General features: G+C 43.2%; 1 protein-coding gene across 8 annotated transcripts in view; it reads left to right on the forward strand.

The window, feature by feature from the left end:
* The first annotated feature begins 2,539 nt into the window (after positions 1-2,539).
* The window catches only part of SEMA4G (semaphorin 4G), a 106,851-nt gene continuing 83,126 nt past the window's right edge, over positions 2,540-26,264 (forward strand). For 2 of the 8 annotated variants that reach the window (XM_088670647.1, XM_035133609.3), the window contains exons 1-3: positions 2,547-2,683; positions 16,945-17,050; positions 17,286-17,348. The gene's annotated coding sequence lies outside the window, so the exon portion shown is untranslated. Of the gene's footprint in view, positions 2,684-4,069; positions 4,159-16,944; positions 17,051-17,285; positions 17,349-18,028; positions 23,568-26,264 lie in introns of those variants that run through there. The other 6 variants (XM_035133610.3, XM_088670648.1, XM_035133615.3 and 3 more) reach the window with 6 other exon arrangements.

A 26,264-nucleotide genomic window follows, 5' to 3' on the forward strand; every position in this document is an offset into this window, starting at 1 on the left:
CTGCCTTCTAAGGGGGTACACAAGTTCAATTTTTCAGGGGGATCCTCACCCCTTCTCTTCGATCGGCTGCAGGCAAGTTAGTTGTGTCGCAGCCTTCCGGGTAGGGGGGGGGAACGACCTCCGTTTTTTATTCCCCTCCCAGGTCCAAATTCTTATTTTTAAATCCAATAAAATTGTCTTACTCACAGTCCGAATCTTAATTTGAAGGTATCTGCTGCTCCTCTGTCTCCGGCTCGGAGCTTTCCGCTACCGAGGTAGCAATGGACCCAAGGCTCCGCCATGTACAGCCTGCTCTCGGAGGCTCCGACGGGGGCTCTCCGGGCAGTTTCCATGGCTTTCTGGAGCCCGCTGGGTATCCCAGCCCTCAGAACGCACAATCTGAGGCTTCTCCGGGGGGTCGCGGCGCCCACGCGACTCCCCCCCCTCGGTAGCGGTGGGTGTCTCGGGAGCCGAGACGAACCCCGCCGGCGGCTGATGGCGGCAGACCGGAAGTCTCTCGTGTAGTTGAGAGTTTTATGGGAATGCCATCTTCCCCAGGCAAGGGAAATTATTTTATTCTGTGAACCGCCCTGAGACCTCCAGGTATAGGTCAGTTTATAAATTTAATAAAATAAATACCGTACTTTTCCGTGTATAAGACTAGGTTTTTTTAACCAAAAAATTAGGTTTAAAATGGGGGCTCGTCTTATACACAGGTAGTGCTTAGGGGTGTTTTCTTAATTTGGAGTCCCCCCAAATAGGGGGTGTCTTATACATGGGGGTGTCTTATACACGGAAAAATATGGTAAATTAAAATTAAGGGTTTAAACACCTCTTCATTATAGGTAGTGCAGTCCTAATTGTGTCAACTCAGAAGGAAGTCATATTGAATTCAATAGGTGTTACCCTCTGGTAATTGGGATTTGGATTGCAACTTGAATCCTTTATAATGTCGTGGTTATCGGTGGCACTAGCTGTTAAAAGGGTTAAAAGCTGTATAGAAACCATTTTCCCAGGCCAAATTAGAAGTGTTTGCCACGAGTCAATTCTTGTTATCACAATTGTGATCAACTAGCTTCCAAGATGCTTAAGCGTCATTTCATCGAGCTGGGTGCTTGACTTCTTCACAAAATTGTTTCTGAAAATGGCATTTCTTAATTTTCACTACCATCTTATATCCTTACTTCCTAGCTCTCAAATTGTTCAGCACAGTCCTCTGAGTTAGATCATTTAAGCCCCCTAGCTGATTGTTCCATTGCTTTTTGGAGCTCATTCTATTAAAATCAATATAAATTGTTTGGCACCTTTCCCAAATCCCCCAAGAGCAGTCTGATTAAGTTTTGATGTTGGTGCTCACCTGCTTCTATCGCTCATTCTGGATCATACCACATTGATTTTTGGGTGGGTGTAACATACAGCAATTGTTAATAATAGTAAAAATAAACATTTATAAAGCTGCTTTATTAAAATTTGTTGAAGTGGGAAGAGAGGGAAGAGATGGATCAGAACTGCCCACATATAAAAATTCAGAGAAAGGTGTCCTGGAATGGTTCAAAATGTGGTTTTTATAAGAGGTGCAAATTTATTTTTGGATTTTCTGAGCACTAGGTAATTTGGGGTTTACAGAGGGGGGAAAGTGTGAGGTAGAAGCTGTATACAGTGAAGAACTGTGGGACACAGGGGAATTAATTGGCACACAAGGGGTAGACAATCCACAATTAATTGAGATGTGAACAGATCCTAAGCGGACCCATGGGATCATCCTGTTTGAGGGTTAAGTATTTGAGGGAGATAATGGAAGGACATGTTTCTGTTCAGATTCACAACCTGGAGGAGAGACCCCTCAGTGGGGTCATATGGAGTCTATATCTAGGCATATCCTCTAGCCTCCAGGGGCAAAGTCGACAAATTCCTCTCCCATGCAAAGATGCTCTGCTGCAAAGACGTGGGCGGATGGAAATTGCCCTTCTTCTATCATCGCTTCATCATCTTAACACAAAATGTGTTAAAATATGCTAAGTGGAGGAACTAATCTGCTTTAAGTGATTTTAGATCTGCAACTCTGAATCATTGGCTGGATTAGATAATATATACTGGTAATTGTTCACACAAGACATGCCTCTTGTAAGCTTCTCCTGAAGCCACTCTAGTACCTGTTATGGGGTCACAAATCCTTTTCTCTTGGGATCCTGGTTACCCAGGGTTGGCATTACTGCCCACTCCCCAACCTGGACAGGAGACTTTTTGCGGGTTATGGATTATGTGTACTCTGCACGTGCCCAGAGGGCTGCCTTCTTATTTTTGTTTTCAATTACTTCCCACCTTTCCGAGCCAAATCTTACCCCTCAAGACCAGTTGCGGTGTTACTTTTTAAAATTCCAATTATTTTTGAACCCAACCCCTGCTGCCCCCAACCCCGCAAGCCCCCTCCTTTCCCCTGGCCTGGCTGGCTGAGGGTTTCAGGGACCCGTGCTGGGCTTGGGAAGCCGCGCTGGCCGTGCTGAGGGAGCCCGCTAGATGGCGGCGCAGAGAGAGCCTCGCGCGGGTTTCCTCGCTCGCTGCCCAGCTGCGGCTTCTCGCCTCGGTGGCGGCGGCCGCTCATTCGGCACCGGCTCGGACCGCGAGCGGGAAGGCGAATCCGGGCCGGGGGTGTCTGGCGGGCGCGCGAGCCGTGGGGGACCCGCGGGCTGCGGCCGGAGCGCAGGTGAGACACGGAGGGGGCGGCTGCGCGTGGAGGGGGCGACGAGGCCGTGTGGTATATACAGTATATGTGTGTATGTGTGTGACAGAGTGCGCGTGAGAATGGGAGTCTAATTGGGGGGGGGGGCATTCTAGGGTAGGAGGAGGTGGACAAAGAGGGCTCCTCGGAATATGCGGCTGCGGGAGGCTTGGGGGGCTACGGTCTTCTGAAGGCTGAGGGAGGGCGCGTTGCTGCCTGCAAGCGCAGGAGGGGTGTGTGTGTGAGAGCTCGGGCATACGGCGAGGCAGAATATAATGTGTATTGGGGGGGAGCTCTATGCTGGTCACGTATCTGGACCAGGCTTTGGGGTACGTGGGGGGCGTTCTGGGGAGTTAGGCTATGGCGGGTAATTGGGGCATTCTGGAGGTCAGGGCATGGGGGGGAGAGGATAGGGACGTGGAGGGGAGCAGGCTCAGGTGTGGAGAGCGGACGATAGGATCTGGGCCAGCCTGGGGCGGTGGGACCTGCTGCTGGAGAGGGAAGCTGCGAGGTGTGCTCCTCGAGGGCAATCTGCAAGAGGTGTGCTGCATGCTGCGGGCTTGCCACATCGGCTGGGGCTTTAGGGGGGCGGGATTGTTTAGTTGCGGAAGCATCTGGTAAGGAAATCGGGAGCGGGGGTGGTGCGTTGTAGAATACGGACTCGGAGGCTGGGCTAGAGGGGTAAAGTAAGTGGCCCATCGTGGTGGAGCAATCCGTGCGGCAGGATGTGCGATGCTGGCTTCAGCGCCCACCCAGGGGCTCATCTGGGTGAGGACAGGCACTGGGAATGGTGCAGGGTAGGCTGAAGAGGTCTTGGGGGTCTGCAGCCATACTCTTCTAGACTTAATGGACTTACACTCCTCCTCACCTTAAGATGTGACTAAAAATCCTTGTGGCAAGTCAACCCTGCTGCATTTCTGGCCCTCCTGCTCATCTGCTGAGTGGGGCACCAAAGTCCTGCCCTGAGAGCGCAACTGTTTGTGTGTGTGTGGAGATGCGGGGTGGGGTGGGGGGACATTATGCAATCTCTGGGGCAATCTTTTGTGTCATAGGGGTGGGATTTAAAGGAACAACTATGGAATAGTGGGTAGGAATACTAGACTGAGAAGGCTATTCTGGAGTGAAGCGGGGTGCTGAGCTGCCATTTCGATGGAGGTTCCCGACTACTGGATATATGGGAGGGATGGGCTGTGGAAGACGCCTATTAAGCCTCGATTAAGGGCTGGGGAATATATGGTGGGGAGTGGAGTGTGCATAGCAATGGGCAGAGGGACCAGATGACCCAAATGTCAAATACAAGGAGCAGCGTAGGGTGTCTGTTGTGAAGTGGTCTTGCAAAATCAATGATGTCCCTAATGGTGTTCTGTGCAGCTGTCATCCTGTGGAATAAGTCACAGTCTTGTGCCCCATTGGAATACAAGGGATCTGGAAGTCTGACCAACTTGTTCAGGTGATAGAAGGTATGTCAGCCAAAGGGACTGTGTGTCAATAAATGGAATGGCTGTGAGGGCAACTTGATAAATGTAATTTCCCCTATAAAGCTGAACATGTGTAAAAAAATCATGTGTGTAATTTAAGTAGGAAGCCGCAGTGGATTCCCAGTGAAAGCCAACTAGTGTGTAATTGTCACATTTCTCTTTCTGCCACACTGGTATAATGTAATAAGGAAAATACTGAACTGGCTCTCTGGTACCTTAAGAGTGGAACAAGTTGTTTTGTATGTGCAAAATATCTTATGAAGACTCTGATATTGAAGTCACCAGCTTCTCAGTTTGCAATGAAGTTCACAGAATCGAATTGTCCTTCTCACTAGCTCAGTTGGTCGAGCATGAGACTCAATCTCAAGGTTGTGGGTTTGAGCCACACATTGGCAAAAGATTCCTGCATTGCAGGGAGTTGGACTAGATTACCCTCATGGTCACTTCCAACTCTACAATTCTATGATTTCTATGAAATCTTCTTCAGCACCACCTTAGGCATGTCTGCTCAATTGTGAGTTCTATTAAATTCAATGGGACTTACTCCCAGGTTAAATGTGTTTAAGGTGGATAAAGATTTATTTTGAATGACAGCTAGAAGTCTGTGTCTTTCCCTGTATTTGTAGCCTTTGATCTGCTGGGTTCCAGGAGGTTTTTGTTAGTTTAAATACTGTAGCTTGGTGAGCTAGACTTAGCCAGTTCTTTAGTTCTATCAATTGGGTCTTCAAAGTTGTTTTTTTGTCTTAGCTCAGAAGGTTTTGTATGCTATTGCTGCTTTTGAGGAGGGGGTAGTGAACTAGACATTCAGAGTGCTGCAGTCATTTCACCAACACCAGCATAAAACTTGCACAGTAGCCCAGGAGGAAGGAAAAGTGTAGATTTCTCTGAAAGATTGAGAGATAATAATATTTAAGGAAGCTACTCTATTATGGTGAACAGTATGAAGGGCTGCTACACTACATGTGTGCTGATTCCCTCCTTCCTCAGCCTGTTCCTATTTTTAATGTAAGGTCTCTAGAACTGATGTATTAAATTAGGATTTGAACTTTATGCTGATTTCTTTCTTTTTTTTACCCAAATGCATTGTTAAATAGATCCTGCATTTTGCCAAGTTCACTGCAGGTTCTGGCCTGTGTAGATTTTTAAAAATGCAGTATATCTCTTTTCTTTTTAATTTCTTTAGTATGGGGAGGGATGAAAGCACCCCTTTTCATTGCAGAATCTGTTTGTCTTAACAGCTTGCAAAATGCACAGCAATTCCCTTGTGCTGCACTATTTAATTTTTATATTATTTCTTCTTACAAATCCACCTGAATGTTCCCTTTTGGAAATGTAATGGGTTCTAGTAGTAGTGTGATTTATTTAGTGGCTTTTGGCTGGAAGGCTGGCTGCAGTAAGAAGAAACCACCAGAAGCACTCAAAATAATTGATGCCCATCTACTCTGGGCTATGGAAGTGAATAGCTATGAAACTCACAGGGCTTTCTTTGGGAACCAGGCACTGCAAGTCTGTCTTAGCATCTCAGCAAGTAAGACTTCTGGCAGCTGCAGGAATGGCTTTAATGCGATCTTTAAAATCCTGCTTCTAAGAGATCTGCCTGAAAATGGACAGTTCTGTGTGTGATGTCTGATGATTTTATAGTAGCAAGGTATGGTTTGGCTTTGTCCTGTTGGGATAAAAGTGCCATTTTGAAAAGGTGACTTCAGATTGATAGTTGCAAAGAAGAAAAGGTTGACAATCCTGGCGTTGCAGGACCTGCTTTGCAATTGGAGCCATGCCAAATAGGTCACATCCTTTGACAAGGGAATCCTTGCAACAACTGTGGAAAGCAGGATAGGGAGCCCTCAGGCCCAGGGGCCAAATGCAGCCCTCCAGGTTTCTCTATTGGGCCCCTGGGACTCCTCCTAGGTCCCTGGGACTCTTCTGAACTACCCCACTCTTTGCAACCTCCTTGTGTGTTTTTGCCTGGCTAGAAGGTGTAATGAACTGGTTGTGCTTTCTGCTTATATGGATGGAGGTTAGAGAGAGAAGTGAGTGAAGAAATTAGCTTAGAATACAAAGGTAAAACTGCTCTGTCAACCTCTAGCTCAGGCACCACTCATCTGTGGTACATCGCCCCCAAAAAGGCCAGCCAGAAGGACTGTGGCCCTAAGACTGAAAAAGGGGCCACATCCAAGCTGTAAAGTGTTGTTCTATCCCTCTATTACTGAAATGGAGAGGGTGAAACTGAGAGACAATGGCTTACTTCCTGGGGACTGAGTGGCTATTTGAACCAGTGGTCTACCAGCCATGCCCCTAACACAGGCACCCCCAAACTGCGGCCCTCCAGATGTTTTGGCCTACAACTCCCATGATCCCTAGCTAACAGGACCAGTGGTCGGGGAAGCTGGGAATTGTAGTCCAAGACATCTGGAGGGCCGAAGTTTGGGGATGCCTGCCCTAACACATCTGTAACAACAGATTTGGAAGAGCCATCTTGCCCATTTGGGGAAATGCTAATCATAGAATCATAGAATTGTAGAGTTGGAAGGGACTCCAAGAGTAATCTAGCCCAACCCCCTGCATTACAGAAATCTCAGGCCACCCAACCTCTGCTTAGAAACCTCCAATGAAGGAGAGTCCACAACCTCCCGAAGGAGTCTGTTCCACTGTCAAACAGCTGTTACCACCAGAAAGTTCTTCCCGATGTTTAGCCAGAATCTCACTTACTGTAACTTGAAGACATTGGTTTGGGTCCTATCCTCTGGAGCAGAAGAAAACAAGCTTCTTCCATCTTCCATGTGACAGTACTTTAGATATTTAAAGATGGCTATCATATCTCTTCTCAAGTGTCCTCTTTCGTAGGGTAAACATACCCAACCCCCTCAATATCAATAATATCCTCTTATTATTTGGCTAGACTGATACTGGGACAAAAGCACTGCACAGTTGTCTCACTCTAATATCATTGACTAACCTTTTCACACAAACAACAGAATAAGAGAGAAGCTGTAGGAGAACCAATGAGTGGTGAATTTTCATTGATAAATAGTAACTGGGTGGGAGTGAGGGAGTAATTTTCACGGTTAAATTGGACGGGGGGGGGGAATACATTGTCTCAGCTGAGATGGGGCTCCCCCCATGGCTGCTTTGGGCTTAAATACAGATAGGTGAGCCAAAGATGGGTCTCTTTTATCTTGTCTGGTTTGGCCCTGAGGCTCTTTTTATAACAGCACAGTCCTTTATACTCAGACACACTTAAGTTTAATGAGACTTATAAGTGTACATAGTATTGCAGTCTGAAAATCCCTGTGTCAGACTAGAAGGTTTCTTTTTGAAGAAGGTTGGTAGCACCTAAAGGATTTCGACACATAATAGAGGTTTACCCAACCTGTGTTTAGAAACCTCTAATGAGATGGATAAGTCAGTCTGCATCCAATTTGTGCAATTGCCCATCAATTATTTTGTTTCTTTATTATATTTAACCTAAATCTATCTTCCTGTAATTTAAGCCCATTAATTCTGGTTACCTGCAGTTGCTGTGGAGACCAACTGGTTTTCAAGGTGCTTAAAGCACCTATTTTTATCTTAAACTGCTGTTCTATTGCTTTACCCTTCCTCTCACACCCCTTCATCTTTTTGTCATCCCCTCTTTCTCCAGCCTAAATATGCTGAGTTCTTGTTACTGCTCACCCCTCTTCCTTTCTACCACCTCTCTCTTAAGTCCACATGGAATTAAGTTCCACTGGCACTATGGCATGTCTTTCCAGACAAAATTGGCTTATATAGCACAATAAATGCATAATTGTAAATGTGCAACTGATATTCAACTGTTGTGCTGGATTCCTTGTCTTTCAAGGTACTGTCTTTGTTGTGGATTGAGTGAATATTGGAGAAAATGGCAAATACCAGTATTTAGATACTGGGAAAATGCAATTCATTCCCTGCTAATTATGTTATAAACTTGCCCAGTGGCATTAGGCAAGCTGCTTTTTCAACTTCAAACCCTTATTGTATTTGTATTATGCTATGTGTGTGTGTGTAATAATATTGAGCAACCTGGTTTCTCTTTAACCAGGCCTTTGGCTGATTGACATCTGATGCCCTTTTGAAATGTGTCGTGGAAATGAGGAGTATTGGGTAGCCTTTGTTTTTGCTTTTATTATGTATTTTATGTTTTTCATATTGTGACTTTATGTTGTGAACTGCCCTGAGATCTATGGGTATAGGGGCAGTATACAAATTTAATTAATAAATAAACATAAATAAATACAGTGTTGTATGGAGTATTGCAAGCTAGTACAGTGGGTCCTTGGTTCCCAAACTTAATCCGTTCCAGAAGTCTGTTCCAAAACCAAAGCGTTCTAAAACCAAGGCATGCTTTCCCATAGAAAGTAATGCAAAATGGATTAATCCATTCCAGATTATTAAAAACAACCACTAAAACTGCAATTTAACACGGATTTTACAATCTAACGAGACCACTGATCCATAAAATAAAAACAATAATTAATGTACTGTACTATAGAATACACGTGGGGCGCGGGTGGTGCTGTGGTCTAAACCACAGAGCCTAGGGCTTGCCGATCGGAAGGTCGGTGGTTCGAATCCCCGTGATGGGGTAAGCTCCCGTTGCTCAGTCCCAGCTCCTGCCAACCTAGCAGTTTGAAAGCACGTCAAAGTGCAAGTAGATAAATAGGTACTGCTCCGGTGGGAAGGTAAATGGCATTTCCGTGCGCTGCTCTGGTTTTGACAGAAGCGGCTTTGTCATGCTGGCCACATGACCCGGAAGCTGTACGCTGGCTCCCTCGGCCAATAATGCGAGATGAGTGCCACAACCCCAGTGTCGGTCATGACTGGACCTAATAGTTAGGGGCCCCTTTACCTTTACTCAGATATGTAGAATTCTGATATGCATTTTAATGAGGCCTTCAACTCACTGTCGAGGTACCACTGTATATGTAAAGTGCTTGGATACTTCAAAATGTGTGTTTTTATCCACAGTAGTTGTAACGATGATATTATGTCCTTGCTGGCTCCCCTTGTTGTAAACCTTCAGCCTGAACATAATCTACCCTGTTCTGTGTGTACGTATGGAGTGCTGAGCTGTGCTGGCATAACACTGCAGATAAAACTGGATTTTTAAAAACCAGATTAGAAGGCCCCTTAATACCTCCAAATGTGTTTTTGGATCTGGTTGCCAAATTAGGTTCTTTGAGCTTTGGTGGCAAGCCCCTTACACAAGTAATATGGTACCAGGTGTATCTCACATTTAAACTGTATTCCTATATACAGTTCCTGTATTCCTCTTACCTATGTGTAAGTCCCATTGAACTTAGTGGAACACATTTCCGAGTGCATATATGTGTGGAACTGTGCTGCGGGTTGCTAACCATGAACAAATCAAAATCAAAATGGTGAATCAATGGAGGGAATGATTTTTGAAGTGGTCGCTCTGCAGAAATCTTAAATGTGCACATGTAGGGGAAGTGGTTTCAGTAGAAGTGTGGGGAGGGAATTGTGGGGAAAAAGATATGCGCATTTTAAGAATAAGGGTTTGGCTTAATGGGATTACTGGTGGTGTGAGCCAAATGGAGCAGAGCTTGATTTCCAAGTGTAGATTCCGTTTGCTTGGTTTTTTTTTTTTGTATATCGTAGGTAAAATTAATGAGAGAGTGCATCAATCAGGGAAAGAATGATAGGGTCTCTTCTGCACTCCCCGTCTGAGAACTTCAATATGTACATTGAAAATGCCCCCAGACCCAGTGTTAAGCTGAACTGAACAGAGACCTTAGCCCACAGTCCAGATTTTAATATTACTGAAAATAGAGGGGTAATGTATTATTCCCCTTCCTATTTGGGGATGCAGAATCCTTCATGCCAACCTTCTCCAACATGGCTCTGCTGCCTGGGACTGATGGGCGTTTTATTCCAAAACATTAGGAGGGTACCAGGTTGGGGAAGGATGCTCGTAAGTTCTCTATGAATATGGCCTTGGACCAAGTTCAGATGCTTCACATGCATTCTTACCAACAGGGTAAGGAACTGTAGGCGTTTGTATCTGCTTTGAACCAAATGATTGTTGGAATCTGGCTTTTATAAGCATATGAAGCTAGCCTTGATGGAACAATGCTTACCTTTGAAGCTTTAGGCACTGCTTTAGTCTTGGAGGGAGGTAATAGGAATAAGTGACCCGACTTTAAAAGAGACAGTGACAGTTAAAACCTACGGGACTGTATTGCATGCTGCTACAGTCAAGTTATTGCATAAGACTTCTCAAGCATAGTGCTTTTTTCTGAAATGTCGCTGGGAACTTCAAAGTAATCTCACTGCTTCAACATATTGTGTGGAGTGCTGCAGTCACAAAGGCTGTATGGCTCAAACACTGTAGAGAGTGTCATGTGTTGCCATACTTGGAAGGCAGAGAGGGCTGCCTTTACACTGCAGGGCATTGAGCCAACTCCTTCGTGGAGAACCTTAGCCACTTCTGCCACAAAGAGTTGAAGGTTCTGCATTGTCAAATATAGCCCTGCAAACTCTGATTGCAAGAGAGGCTTTCAAGCATCTGTTTTTCTCCTTCTGGAATGTGTTGGCATCAAGGTGCTCAGGATGGCCTTGAGTGGAAAAGGATGCTCCTAGCAGGAAGGACTGGGTGCTGATTGCCTTAGAACTAGAGCTGTCAACTAATTAAATACTTTTTCATTGATTAATCATCCAACTAAATTAGCATACTATAGGAGGATCAATATAATAGTATTTGTGCATTATTGAAGAAACTATGATAATGTACCCTTTAGTAAACAAAAGCTGCCAATTATAGTTCAAAGAAGAGGCCATCTCCAATACATCATTTTTCATTCTCTGACTGTAAACAGTAACTCAACAAATCAAAAATTAACTTCCAGAAATAAAGTGTTCCCATAATTTTAGCTTCTATTGATTAAAATTTGCCCTGTATCTTAAAATGGATCTCTACCAAGTAATCAACTAAATGTCAGTTGATCTACTAAGCAAACCAATGTTAAACCCTGGAGTCCTACTTTAAACTGATCCACACAATTGTTTGGAAGGGAGAGAGATGTGTATACAGTACAGCCAGCGGAAAATATACCTGGTTTGCGAGCCATAATTTGATATCCTGCACTTTTGGCTTAGCATCCATCCATACATGCTGCCTGAACACCTGACAGAGTGCTATCCGCTTGCCTATATCTAACACAGCTCTCCTGATCTTTTTGTTAGGGAGGCAGTAGAATCATGGCTACATGTACAGTAAGCAGGAGGCCATATGGCTGAGCAAGATGTGCCATTAGGTATTCTGCAAAAGTGTACACAGTAGCACAAATCTCAATGAGTGGTCTGTGCATTTGGCTGCCACCTTCCAAAATGCCAAGTCTCCATGGGGCTAACTTGATTCACTGTGTTCTTGGCCTCTTGCAGCCATGTACCTGATTGTACTGAATCTTAACAGGGCTGCTGCTGGGATCCTTGCAAGCTTAAAACATTGCACAAAGGATTGATTAAGGCCCAAATAGTCTCTGCTTCTTCAGGATCACTTTTGTTAAAACCTGTTCCCTCCTTTTTGGATTGAAGACTAAGATTGTCTAATGTATCCAGTATTCTGCAAGTGTTAAATCTATATTGGAAAGTGATTGGAGTTTATAGTTCAAACCTATTACAAAGGTGATGGAAATAATTGACAAATGCATGCCATTGTAGGGCTTTAACCTTTATTCGATTTAATTGGATAGGTTAACTGATCAAACATTTTAATCAATTGGAAACATGCCTTTGGTTGATTGGGCAGCAGACTCTTTTTTATTATTATTAAAAAATACTTTTAATGCAAGTATTTATAAAAACTGCAGGGCACAATTGCAATCTTAAAGGGTCATTCTCCACTTTCTCTCACATAGAACACCTTTTCTAAGAGAATGCCTGCAGCTACAAGCAAAGAAAGTGTGCCTGTGTTGTAAATTTAATCGATTAATTAACTGCAACTAGTGCAGCTCAGTGTTTACAATTTTCTAAATTAGGTGACAGTTCTACTAAATTGTATCTAAACAAACAGGAATAAGTTGTTGAGCTTTGGACAAACATAGTAATGATATATATACCTGTTACGTATGAAGGCATTGTAGGCATGTAGTTGCAGACCTGGGCCTTCAGGCCTCCTGTAGCTCAGGAGCTTCATCTGCATAACGAAAGACAGAGAGGATTAAAAAACCCTCCAATGACATTGTTTCTAGCTGGCGGGCTGCCAATCCCTGCTGAGATAGGGCCAGTGTTGTGATTCGCTAATTGCAGCATTAAAGCGACCATCACAGGTGGTGTGTGTTTTGCCTGGGCCGGCTTAAGGTATATATACTGGGCCAAGTGTCCATGTTTGTCATTCTTGTTCTTCTTATTCCTGATGTTCCAATAAATCCATTTTGAGCTGAATCTCTGCCTTGGGTCATGCCTGAACCCATCTACACTTCAATACCAAGTGAACTGTATTATATTTTTATTTATTATTAATTGCCCTTCATCCTAAAGTCCCAGGGTGGGCTACAACAATTAAAACAATATTAAAAACAGATTTAAACAACTTAGGGAGCACCCCTAAGCTGCAAACCTGCTCCTTCCAGGGGAGTGCAACCCGGACCAGCATAGGCCATCTTCCCACCTCCCAGATTTAGAACACATAATACCTCTGTCTTTCCAGAATTACATCTCAGTTTTATTGGCCCACATCCAGCCCATCATTGCCTCCATTGCACTGGTCTAACACCTCAGCTTCCTCTCCTGATTCTGTTGGAATAGAGAGAAAGAGCTGGGTGTCATCCTTGGATGTTCACGGCACTTCACTCCAAATCTCCTGAAGTTAGGAATCAGACCATCAGTCTGTTTAGCCCAGTACTGTTGACCTGATTTGGTAGCAGCTGTTCAGGGTCTCAGGTAGAGATATTTCCCAACCACATCACCTGTGATGGTGATATTCATCTGTACAGCTTAGGTACTACTTTTTTGAACTGTGGCTTCTCTCAGTAGAGAAATGCCCCCACCCCCATCTGCTTAGCCAAACTTTTAGAGTTACACTTTTATGGGGAATGCAGGGTCAATTCACAGTTCACCACCATCACAAGCCCACATGTTAAAAGTCGAAAGAATATTGGCGGGGTGGTGAGCTGATCTTCTAGTTCAGAAGTAGTGGACCAGTGCTCCCCCCCAGTTCTGACTATTGGCAATTTTGGCTGATGAGAGCTGGAGTCCAAAAGCGTCTAGAGGGCCACAAATTCCTCACTACAGCTCTAGCTAGTCAGTTGACCCCATTCAGATCCACAGTTTAGCAGCTGTTAAGCACCGTTAGGTCTGTTGCAAACGCACAGTCAGAAAGAGGCCTAGATAAACTCTGTCTGAAGTATTCATTTGTGTTTTTTATTTATGTTGCTGTGAGGGAGTTGCCTGGTTTTCTAAAAAAAATTGGTCTGGTTTTCATTTGTTATGGGGTAGGGTGGAGAAACAGGTTCTGAGCATTGCCCAATTTTCTTTTCTGTCATGGGTATTTCATGGTGCCCACATCAGTTCCTTAGATTTCCAAATGTGCCTGCAGGTCCAAAATTGTGGATTCCACAAAGTACAAATCACTTGAGATGCAAATCACAGTATTTGTGTTCTGGAATTGCAAACAACTGCTTATGAAAACTGAGTATCTATTGTAATTGGGAGTGATTCCATTTGAAGTCAGACTATAAATGAGATCCTGATTACGCTATTACACTCTCTCTTATGTTATTTCCTCACTGTCTTTCATACGCTTCGGTTTCTGAGACTTCAGTGCCAACAGCAGTGTTGGTCTCTCTGTAGCCCTCTCTGAAAAAGAGAAGCTTTTATGTGCAAGTCTCCCCACCTCCCAGCGTCCTATCAATGTTCAATTCTCTGAGTGGTTGATCACAGCAGTGACTTCAGCTAGTGGTACAGATTACTGGTAGTCCTTTGACCACAGTGTTGCCTTGCTAGGGTTTCCAAGGGTAACCTCTTGATAAATAGAAGAGAAAACATAATATATACATCTTTCTGGGTGAGTTTTCACAAAATGAAATAGTGTTTGATATTCTCTGAACTCTGGACCTGAATGAAGTCCACTGTGTAGCTTAAATGAAGCCCACGGTATAGCTCTTACTGCAACTCTGTTTGTCATGTAATAACTGCAGTCATCACATGGTTGTTTGCTTTTGTGTAATGGTGTATTTACCGTTCTATCACCTCTGCACCATACATAACAGTGGCTATATCCTTCTTGATCCCATGATTAATGGATCCATTCCACTTATTCTCTCAGACTTTGGTATCTGCTTGTCCAGAATAAGCCCTGACATGTATACTAAAGCCAACCGGTGTTTTTTTTTTTTAAAAAAAAAATATTTAATCGATTTTTCGATACAGACATCAACCATAAAAGACACATATAACAAAAACCATAATAACAGTAATAACACAATTTGACAATTCAGATTTGAATACACTGATATACCTACCGGTATGACTACACCTTTTTTAAAACAATATTTTCCCACCTCTCTCTCCTCCCTCTACTTCCCACCACTATCCGCCTCATCACTTAAATATTCATTCCAGATTTCTTCATATTTATCCATTTTTCTTTTGCATCGACATGCAATTCGTTCATATGTAGCTAATCTGTCCATGTTACAGGTAGGTAGCCGTGTTGGTCTGAGTCGAAACAAAATTTAAAAATTCCTTCAGTAGCACCTTAAAGACCAACTAAGTTTTTAGGACTCCAGGAGTTTTTAGGACTCCAGGAGGACTCCCCTGCGTGAGTGCCTTCAGGTCCTGTCCCTGCCACTCACCACCTGGCCCAGGGCGGGGCCTGGCGGGCCTCCTGGGGACTGCTGCCCCCAGCACTGTTGCTGTCCAGGAGGGCTCTGAACTGTGCAGAGTTCTTTTTAAAACGTTTTAAATTTTCTTTTTATCATTTTAAACACGTTATGGTGTGTGTGGGGTTTTTTTTGTGGTTATTTACTTGGGTTTGGGAATTTGTTTAATTTTGTTACTTCTGTAATTTTTTGTTTCTTGGTTAGTATTGTTTTATTGTGTGTTTTATACAGGTTTTAATTTGTTCTTTGGGGGAGGGGTCAGGGCTGCCTGGGAGTGGGTCCCAGCCGATAAAATGGCTGGGGTAGGTTCCACAGGGGTGGCGGCACTGGGACAACCGATCTCAGTGATCACGGGTAGGAGGAGGAGTTACGCTAAGACTAGACCATGTCATTACCGAGGAGGCAGGCTTAGTGTCGTTGTTTGAGGACTATCCCTGCCTCCGGGTCTGGTCTTCACCGAATGGATACTGGAATCAGCAAGGGATACCCACACAACCTGAAGGTACTGCTGTGCAATGCCAGGTCAATGATTCATAAGACCACTGCCACCCATGACTTGATCGTGGATGGAGGACTTGACCTGGCATGTGTGACAGAGACTTGGTTGGATGAGGCAGATGAGCCTGTTTTAGCTGCTGCTTGTCCACCAGGTTTCTCTTACGCACAGCAACCCAGACCTTGTGGGCGGGGAGGGGGGTTGCAGTGATTTTTAGGAAGTCATTAGTTTGCACCAGGCGTCCTATTGGGAAGACCCAGTTCTCTGAGTGCATGTTCTGGAAGTTGGGCTCCTTTATTCTGGCGTCTCCTCTGACCCTGACTCACTCATTGGTTCTGACCACTGACTCGTCTCATGGCTCCTGAGTCATCTGTGCGTTGGGCCATGAACAGCAACAGGCTGACACATGTGCATGTGCCCATGGATAGTTGGAAGGGATGGGTGACATAAGTTCTCTGCTTACAGGTGCCATGCCTTACTTGGACTAAATTGGGGCCATTAGTATGTAGCTGATCTCAAAAAGAGGATTTACCATCCAGGAGTGTGCTGTCCTTAAACTAACTGAAGAGCGTATTGTTAATTTTCTCCTCCCTTGCTGCAGGTCTGAGCTTTTAATTGTTATAAGCAGACAGAAATTCAACATGTGAAGTGTTTCTCATTATGTCCCTAATACACTGGGAAGAGCTTCACCTTTCAAATTTCTGTTTTGTAGGCTGCTGTTCAAAGCCTCAGTCATGGGGGAGGGGAGGTAGCAACCCTGTTTTGTACACTTCATTGTGGCGAGCCCATGTTCTTATTTAATTATGTCACGATTTCCGGTACTTAACCCACTTTCTGACAGCTTCCTGCTTGTGTGTTAGACTGAGTGGAGATACAGCATTTGGAGTTAAGGGAGAATTGGGAAAACACCCTTAATAAATGTTGAAGAAGCACCTGAGTTTCACTGGTCAAAGTTCTGCACCAGGAAGTAACAGATCCTGTTGTTGCTGATAGGATTCCCTCTCACTCCCCTTGCCAGAATTTTTGCTGTTTTTTTTCCCTTCATTTGAACCTTCACAAGTGCTGGAGGCTGCTGATTTTCTCCATATTCAGCGTTCCTGTGAATTAAGAATTGCTGGAGGGTGGAGTGGGGCTTTTCTCAGTGGAATAAATCCAGTTGCAGAATGCTCTCCAAGAGAGGCCCATTAAACATAATGTTGTCAGGTTGTGACTTGCCTTCAGAAAGAAAAAACCCGCCTTCATCAGTTTACACAGGCATTTCTAGGCTATTAGTGGTTGGGCCTCTTTTTGTTTTATCCTTGTTTCGTATTTCTAAACGGTTTTATTTTAAAAAAAGAGAGAAATCATGTTGGCATGTAAAGTATACACAAACAGAACGCCAGAGTCGTCTCAGATCATTATTTCTTTTAATAGGAAATATATATAACAATCTGAAACAAATTGGTAACAACAAAGGAAAACATCAGAGCAACAAGGAGTATAATACAAGTCTGAGCCTGGACTGGAAAAGGAGTGAAAGGTAAATATTTTCAGTACATTTTTAAAGAGATTCTCTATTTAAGACAGGGTGAGGAATTTCAGGTCTGTGGTCCAGAAGTGAATGTGACCCTCTGGCTGAAAAGGGGTTTTCATCCCTAAATTGGATGGTGTTGTCTGTTGATTATAAAAATAAGGTTCTGTGCTTTGGTTTAATAGGTCTTAAAAGAACCTCTCCTCTTTGATAGTTGCACTAATAATCTGGTTTCCTTATACAGGAACAATTTAGAAGTATTGAAAAATTAGCATCTGTCCATTCAGAAGTCTGCTCTAGTCTGTTGGTAAGTTTTAATGCCTCTACAAGAAAACAGATCTCCAAACTGTTTGTTACTGTTTTTTCCAAATCTCCAATGTTCATTTTACTCACTCAGGGTTATGTTATGAAACATTGACTTTTGCAGATAAGAAACTCCCTGATTTCTAATGCCATTTTAAAATAATATTCTCAATCCAGATCAGTGCACTTGTTTTTAAGAATTTTCTGTACCTCATATTGCTTCAAGGAATTTGTTTATTTACTGTTTTATGAGTGGATACGATCCAATCCAAAATAAGCATGTAATATTTCTGCTGCTCAGAGTGCTTTAATTGAATCTATTAGCTGCTTTGATTTCCATTTTGTTGGGAAAACCTCTGCCTGTAATGTTAGATTCACAATTTAGGATTTTTAATAGTTAGGTATGTTAAAACAGATTGTCATTGAAATTTGGAGGTAAAAGAGTCCTTGAATTGCTCAGTGGCTTGAGATAACAGCCTATTGCAGAAAGAGCCTATTATCCAAAAGAGCATTAGTATGCATCTTGGTGTAAAGTATTTTATAAGTATTTGGTGTGAGAAAAAAAACCTGATGGTAAAGTATCTTTATTGAGAAGAACAAGTATCTTTGATGTCAACTTTATATAATTGGCTCTTGGTAGCTTATATAAACATTAATTATGAATCTGAAATGAAGTAAGATTTTTTTATTTAAAAAATCTACTTGTCTTCAATTTTAGATGCTCTAATGGCTTCTGAATGTTGCTATTATAGTCAAGCTCATGCTGAGATGTAAGACTTATTTTGCTTCACCTCACTAACGCAGTGCCAAAGGTTGACCTACTTTCTGATGACTGTGCCATTGTGCCCTTGCAGGTTCCACTTCCTAAGTCTCAATAATGTATATTATTAAACAAGCCTATGCCTTGATGATATCCTTTTCTCTTCCATACCTTGTCATTATGTGCTAGGCTGGAACAAACCCTTCAGCTATGCCCCTGGAACTCTTGGGATTTTGTGTAGAATCTGGCACAGAACTTTCTTGATATTGACTTTTATATATTTTAAATAAAAATGATTTTCTAGTTCTCATGGTTAAAAGCAACTAAGCCCCCAAAGTGTTCGGGTAGTGTCTAAAGGCAGCCTAGGAAATCGACCAGAGGACTGATTCTTCCAGGCTTGAATCTGTGACCTCTATTGCCAAGCTCCCTTACACACCTATGGATCTTAGCACCTGTACTCCATTCTTATGCTACTCCCCTCGCTCACACCCTTCCTCTTCGTCATTATCACAGTCTCCCCTGCCTCTCTGGGATAATGTGACAATAAATGGGATAATCCTATGTCTACTGCACTGAGCTCCTTGGAGGAAGGGAGGGATGCCTATATGATGAAAAAAATGATAACGTCCTTATGGCTAAATGAGCCTTGAAGTCTAATGCATTTCTAACTTGATGTTTGTTAGAAGTCAAAACACTGGGGCTTCCTTCCAAGTAAATGTGTGATTTTTGATTTAGAATCACATATGTAATTCAGCAGTCAGGGCTGTCATGCCAGCTTATTTGCTGGTGGATATAAATGGTTCAGATATTGGAATACAGTATTCAGGGAAAGCTGTCTGTGGCCAAGAGACAGCAACTGCTGTCATGCGGTCCTTTGTAAGGAGCTATGATTGCATATTTTGGATGCACGGAAGTCTGCCCAAAGAAATCGTTGGACACTTTATACCAGGCATCCCCAAACTTCGGCCCTCCAGATGTTTTGGACTACAATTCCCATCATGCCTGACCACTGGGATCATGGGAGTTGTAGGCCAAAAAGTCTGGAGGGCCGCAGTTTGGGGATGCCTGCTTTATACTTATGCTTCCACTCTGACTCAAAGATCATTGATACATGGAAATGTCAACTATCAGACTCTGTGATACTTCATCCTGGTACAAAAGGCAGTGCTAATGGTTCCCAGTGGCAAGCATACAGATTAACCTTCCATGTGACTTTATTGAGCAGGAGTAAAAGGTTATGAAAGTACAGAAACGTTAGTCTTTGGGAACCGGAATTCAGTGGCCCTTTTCTTTCAGCTAACATTAAGCAGGGTTTTATCCCTCTGTTTTAATTTTAGATGGGGTTTTGATTGTGATAATTGTAATTAGGGTGCATCTGAGTCCTGATCTTGATTTTCCCCATTCCCCTGCTGCAGCTTTTATTGGAATGAAAAAATCTAGTTAAAGGCAACCATACATTTAACATTTCAGCTAGTTTCAGTCTTGTCTTCTGGCTGTCCACATATGCAGGGTATTATGCAGTAAAAAAAGAGAGCTGAATTCATTAATCAGGATAAAATAAGCAAATTAAGAAATGTGCACAAAATACAGAGTATCTGCAAGATAGGGCAAACAAGTGAAGCAGGCCATTAATATATTGCTGTCTGACAGCTAGAAATTCTACTGAGCCCCACTCTAGCTTTGGAAAGTTGACCCCACAGTGCCTATTTACTTTAAAGCCCATATTTCAAGCCATAAGGACTAGAAACTTGTTTTGTGTTTTTAAATGAAAGCTGGAACTCTTTGATGTTAGATTCTGTGCCTTCTGCTTTGTGGGGTGGGTGTGCATCAATGATCTCCCAAGGCAGGTTTTGCGTTGACTTTATTCGATTCCAGTTTCCTTAATATTCCTATTGTTTCTGCTTTCCTTATGAACTTTTTCTCATTCTGTGTATTTCATGGTTAAACTTTCCCCCTGGCAATATTTGATAGAGAATTTTCCTTTTTTGAATGGTTGGCAGTTCTTCCCTTTAAAATAAATATCTAACCTAGATGTTCTTCCACTTTTGCATACTGGGGTTGGTGTGCAAAATCACTTTTGGTCTTGTTTCAATACGAGTTTTGTATAGCAACCCCAGAGATCACAACTTAACAACAGCACCATCTGGAAACCTGGACTTGGCATGGTACAAATCAGGATCTGCTATCCTGCTCCAGTGCTTGGACTTTTCAGCGTGCATATGCTTAATCCAAGCTGTCCATAAGAGAGAGAAAACTGTTGCAGATTAAATTTGTGTCTAAAACGCAGCTGTGTGAGGCTGGCCTTAACTTATTCAGGCATGCTCCTGTTGCTTATACTATTTGAGAATGGAAAATTGGTTAGTGTGTAATCAAGCCCCCCAAACCTTATTATGTCAATAGTTAATACTGGTGTTGGTATGATCTTTGGTCATAGCAAGAGTCTCCCCCCCCCCCATTTATGACTTGGAATTGCTTGATTTACTTAATGGTCTTTGCCTGACAACTGCTCCCAGCTACTGAAATTTGTGTTGCATCCCACTTGTCTTGGTGGAGCTAAAGGAAACCATTGTGCTTCTCGCAAATGACCAGAGAAAGTTATAGTAGCCTGAAGGGTTGTAGCTGGTAGACATTAAGCAGCCCCCAAAACTGCTGTTGTTTGGGGGCACTGGTACTGGTTTGCTTTGCTTGTTACTGTGTTTTTCTTCCTTTGCTCAACTGGTACGCTCAGCAATAAAACCTTTTCTCAGTACTCACAAGAGATCTGACAGTGTAAAAAGCAAATCCCTTCAGATACTTGAAACAGTAAAAGCATTTGGCATTGCTTTGTCTCTAGCCTGCACTGCATTATTTGGTTTGTTTTTGAGCATTGATACGCTGCTTTTCCAACAAGTGTTCAAAGTGGCTTGCAAAAAGAAAGGAGTATAAAACATGAATAGTATAAAATGATACAACTTGAGTAAGAACATAGAGAGTTTAATTAGCAAATAGCCTCCACCAGGAAAACATGGTCTCTTGACACAGCAGTTGACAGCATCCAGACTCTGCCTGTCTTGGAAGAGCTGGATGTCCCTGCATCCCTTGATGAGCTGAAAAACTCCATCAACTCTCAAACGTGTGGTAAAGATTCAGGACAGAATCCCAACAGTGCTGAAAGCCGGCTTCACTTCCTCCCTCATGATGCACCTCCATAGTATTGGGAAGAAGGCTCTGTGCCACAAGACATGCATCTCTCTGGTGAGTTCTGTGCGGAAAGCCTTTGCCCAAGTAGTTCTCAATAGATTGTGCTCACTTGCTGACAGGGTCTGTCCCAGGTCACAGTGTGGCTTTAGAGCTTGGAGGTCAGTCAACATGATTTTCTCACTGAGCCAGTTGCAGGAGAAATGCTGAGAGCAGAGACACCCATTGTACATCATCTTTGTGGACCTTGTCCACCAAAAAGGACTCTTCACACAGCTCAATAAGATGATCATATCTTTACAGGAGAACATGCATGTCACCGTCCAATATGATGGTTCATCCTTGGACGCCTTCCCTGTAAAGAGTGAAATGAAACAGGGCTGTGTTCTCACCCCAACTCTCTTTGGCATATTATTCTTCCTGTTGCTTCCATTCAAGGAGCAATGGTCTTCTGTTCAACTGGCACATCTCTGTGCCAAGACAAAAGTGTGTCGTGTTCTTATTTGTGAGATGTTGATTGCACTTGGTGCAGCCTTGACAGTGCACTCCGTGGGAGCCCTACAGAGACTCATCAACCATTTTGCCCAAGTCTCTGTGGAGTTCGGCCTCACCATCAGCCTAACCAAGACCAGCAACCTGAATCAGGATGTTGTCAGCACTCCATGCATCAGCACTGGTGACCACACATGACATGAAGGCTGGCAACATTAACCCTGCTGTATGGGAATCCCTCAGATCCTGAGCCTGAGGCTCCAATACTTTGGCCACCTCATGAGAAGAGAAGACTCCCTGGAAAAGACCCTGATGTTGGGAAAGATGGAGGGCACAAGGAGAAGGGGACGACAGAGGACGAGATGTTTGGACAGTGTTCTCGAATCTACCAACATGAGTCTGACCAAACTGCGGGAGGCAATGGAAGACAGGAGTGCCTGGTGTGATCTGGTCCATGGGGTCATGAAGAGTCAGACACGACCAAACGACTAAACAACAACATGGGAATCCCTTGTGCACCATTGCAGTGCCTGGATACAGACAGTCAGGTTGTTCATCCACAGCAGTGACCAGAGGAGGAACGACTGTCAGGAGCAGCGCAGAGAGAAGTTTGACTTCACTCACAAAGATGTACTCTTCCATTGTCTCCTGAGACAGATGGATGCTTACAACTCATGGTTTACAGCTTGAGATGGGATGTCTGGAGTGAAGTTGTACACTATGCCTGTAATACCAAGCCTTTGGGATATGAGCTGGGATAGCTCAGTTGGTAGAGCATGATTCTCTTAATCTTCAGGTTGTGGCTTCGAGCCCCACATTGGGTGAAATATTCCTACATTGCAGGGGGTTGGACTAGATGATCCTTACAACTCTACAATTATATGATTCTATGATTCTGCTTTGGGTCTTGACTGACCTAGGTTTTGCTTATGTGCCTGCTGGGATCGTTGTTGAATTCCAGAAGTCAGGCAGGTGTTTTGTGCAGGTCAGATTAGTTGGTGGCTGCTGCTTTTGGGCTGGAATATGTTGGCCATTGAGATTATTTCCATCCATTTTCTTCCACCTATGTCTGAGTATAATAAATATAGCTGGCCAGCATAGATCTTGATGTTCTGCTTTTCATGGATTCCCAAAGATGAGGCAGGATAGTAGGTGAGGAAAATAAATTTGGAGCAGTTTTGGAAGATCTCAGAAATATAATTTTGTGCATATGTGTGTTTGCAGATTTGCAGGTGTAAAAAAACTGGAGTATGAAAAGACTAAAGTTCGCTAAATTGGTATGTGAACCTTATCCTTTTTCCTGCCCCTTAAATCTTACCAGGAAGCAACCCATATGTAACCTGCAGAGCAAATCCACTTTCCTGTGACTGTGATACTAATGGGGGATGGAGTGGACAGTGGCTGTAAACGTCACTGCACCCTGGGCGATATTTTATAATCATAAGCTGAGCTTTTCCCTTGACTGAACTTTGATGGATGACTTATTCTAATCTTTTACGTAGTCAGATAATCTCCCCTCCACTCCCCTCTGCTGGCATTAAAATGAAAGATTTCTAAGGAGTAAGGACTGGTCTGCCAATCCAATCCAATCCTAGGATGAGTTAACTTCCCAAGATTGCAACAGTTCTGGGTAAAAAATTAACCAGACCTTTATAGCCAATTGCTTGGTTGTCCAGACCAAAAGCTATGCACTGATCCCAAGCAAATGAGAACTTTGGAAACCGCTGTAATTACAGCTTTACAAAAACACAGATTCCACCATCTGTCTTCTCGTAGACCCTAGATGAGGAAAAGGTAAGCACAAGGGCTAGATTGTCCACTGCTGATCTTGCCTGTGTTTCTCTTGGATACCTCTCACAGAAAAGGAGGTTGTTGATTCTGCCCTGCTGCGATGGTTAAATTTTAGTCAACGTTTGTGTTTGCTTTGCGATAAGGGAGGGGGCCTGCTCTGAGGTTTTTCCTCTACAGGCAAGAGCAGGCTGGTTGTTCTGTCCACAGCCAATCACTTTCTAGAGGAGTAAATAGGAAAGGTAACAGAGTTCACTGCTTATTTGCTTTTTAGAAACCCAATGCTGCTTTTGCTTCATTTGTAACCAATAAGGTGGCATGATTTCCAACTATAGAATGTCTGGGTTGAAGTGCATTCTTTCATCATCCTAGTTTCTTTTTCATGTATGAAGCTAAGCTTTGCCCAACCTGTCTCAGGGCTCTTTAACGTGAAGATTAGGAACCTGTTTGTTATCAGATTTCTTCTTACTTCAGGTTATATGCACTGTTTGGAGTATAAATGTGGATAAATGAGGGAAAGACATAATGGAGCATAGCAGCAGATTATGCTTTCTTAGCATGGAAGAGAAAAGGGGTTAGTTTGTGAGTTTTGAAGAAAACAAATGGGAGTTCTTAAATTATTGGTACAGTATAGGAACTCAATAGAAGCTTGTTACAGCCATGTGGTCTGAGCTGCGGTAACCAGCTCAAACCTCCTCATATGCTGAGCTGCTCCGTGGCTAACCTTGACAGGACAGCTTACTCTGGCATTAACCCCTTCATGCATGCTGGTTATATGATGCTGGTTATCCCATATGTATATTTGTGTTTCAATTTAAAAAACTAATAAAACACAAATATTTATTTACCAGAGGGGTATAACACAACAACATTTAAGCACACAGATAGGTGCAGACTGCTGCTTATCTCTGTTGACAGTACTGAGCTAGATGGGTCCAGTGATCTGATTCGGTATAAGGCAGCTTCACATGTTCAACCTAATGGCAGTGAATGCCATTGTAAATACCTATTCTTTAATTGGTTAAACTATGCATATAGTTAAAGAATGGGTATTTACAAATGAGACCAGATTTAAGGGGTATGTCCCCCCTTCACAGATGCATTTTATAATTAACCCCTGCTTCCCAAATTATGTAGGGCACATTCTGACTGATAATACTTTGTGTGATCATAATAGAAAATAGCACAAGGAGGTGAGGTGATGGTGCAATTTATATCCTATGATCTATCAGTCTTTGTATCTCAATTCCTGGAGTGTTCACACAAATCCTTGCACCTTATTAAAGAGATACACAACTTGCACAAATAGTCTTGCATTGTCTTTGCTGGCAATTGTCTCCTCTTTCCACTTTCTTATCTGAGTGAAAAGCTCTATGCAACAAATTAATACCATATGCAGCTAGCTGTTTTGTTGTTATTTAACAGAACCTTCACCCTCACTACTCCACTATCCTGTTATTTCACTGTCTCACCTCTGGTTTTGGGTGAAATTGCTGTCGATCAGGAGATTGCCACAAGCCCACAATTTTGAAAGCAGAAAGCAAGGCCATATTCAGGAGTATTTGAAACACTGTGGGATTAAACTGATATGAAATGCAGCAAGTGATGGTGTGAACACAGCCTTAATTCTTGGGGGTTCTGTTCATTTATATCTTTTATCACCATGAAACTTTTATGCTGAACCTGACTGCTCTCTCTTGTTCTGTGCAAGGTATGAGACAATGGAATCATGTGAGCAGCACATATGGATGCCAGATGCCTACAGCTTTTCTAATAACTGGATTTCTCAGTGTCAGATGATGAATGAGTTAGATATGTAGAGTAGGAATGGGGAACCTGGCCCTCCAGATGTTGCTGGACTACAACTCACATCATCCCTCTCATATTGGCTATGCTGCCTGGGGCTGATGGGTTTTTTAGTCCAACAGTACAGTGGTACCTCAGGTTACAAACCGTCCTACTTATGAACACTTCGGGTTACGAACTCCGCAAACCCAGAAGTAGGTGCCATGGGTTGCGAACTTTGCCCCGGGATACGAACGTAATCTGCTTCTGGGGCCATGGGAGGCCTATGTAAGGAATGGGCGCTTCGGGTTAAGAACGGACTTCCGGAACTAATTAAGTTTGTAACCTGAAGTACCACTGTATATTGGAGAGTCACAGGGGAAGGGCGGTAGTTCAGTGGTATATTATCTGCTTTGCATTTAAAAGGTCCCACGTTCAATCTTTGGCATCTGTAGGTAAGGCTGAAACTCTGCAAAGCTGCTGCTAGCCATTGGTCTTCAAGTGGTGGGTTGGGCCCCTTAGTGGGCTACAGCTTGACCTATGGAGAGTTGCGGTAGCAATATTAATATATGATGCAAAATTCACATGTGGGGCCACAAATGCAGGTTTAAGTTAAAAGGGGTGTCCTCAGTCCGATAAGCTGAAGGATTGATGTGAAAAAATACTGAGCTAGATGGAGCAATGGCCTGACTGAATAATAACAATGTTCTCCACCTCTGGCATAGACGTTTTGGTTCAGTGTTGTGCAGAATCACAGTTCTGACAAATAGCAACCTAGGTAACATTTGAATTTGGAATCCCCGTTCCATGAGAGCAGGTGGGTTCATACAATACCTATACCAAGTACATAAAGCTAGCTTGACTGTTCCAATATGGAGTTTGGGAACTTTTAAAACGGATGTGACATCCCTATTTTAG

Source organism: Zootoca vivipara, chromosome 5, assembly GCF_965207765.1.
Source record: "Zootoca vivipara chromosome 5, rZooViv2.hap1.1, whole genome shotgun sequence".
NCBI classification, from domain to species: domain Eukaryota; kingdom Metazoa; phylum Chordata; class Lepidosauria; order Squamata; family Lacertidae; genus Zootoca; species Zootoca vivipara.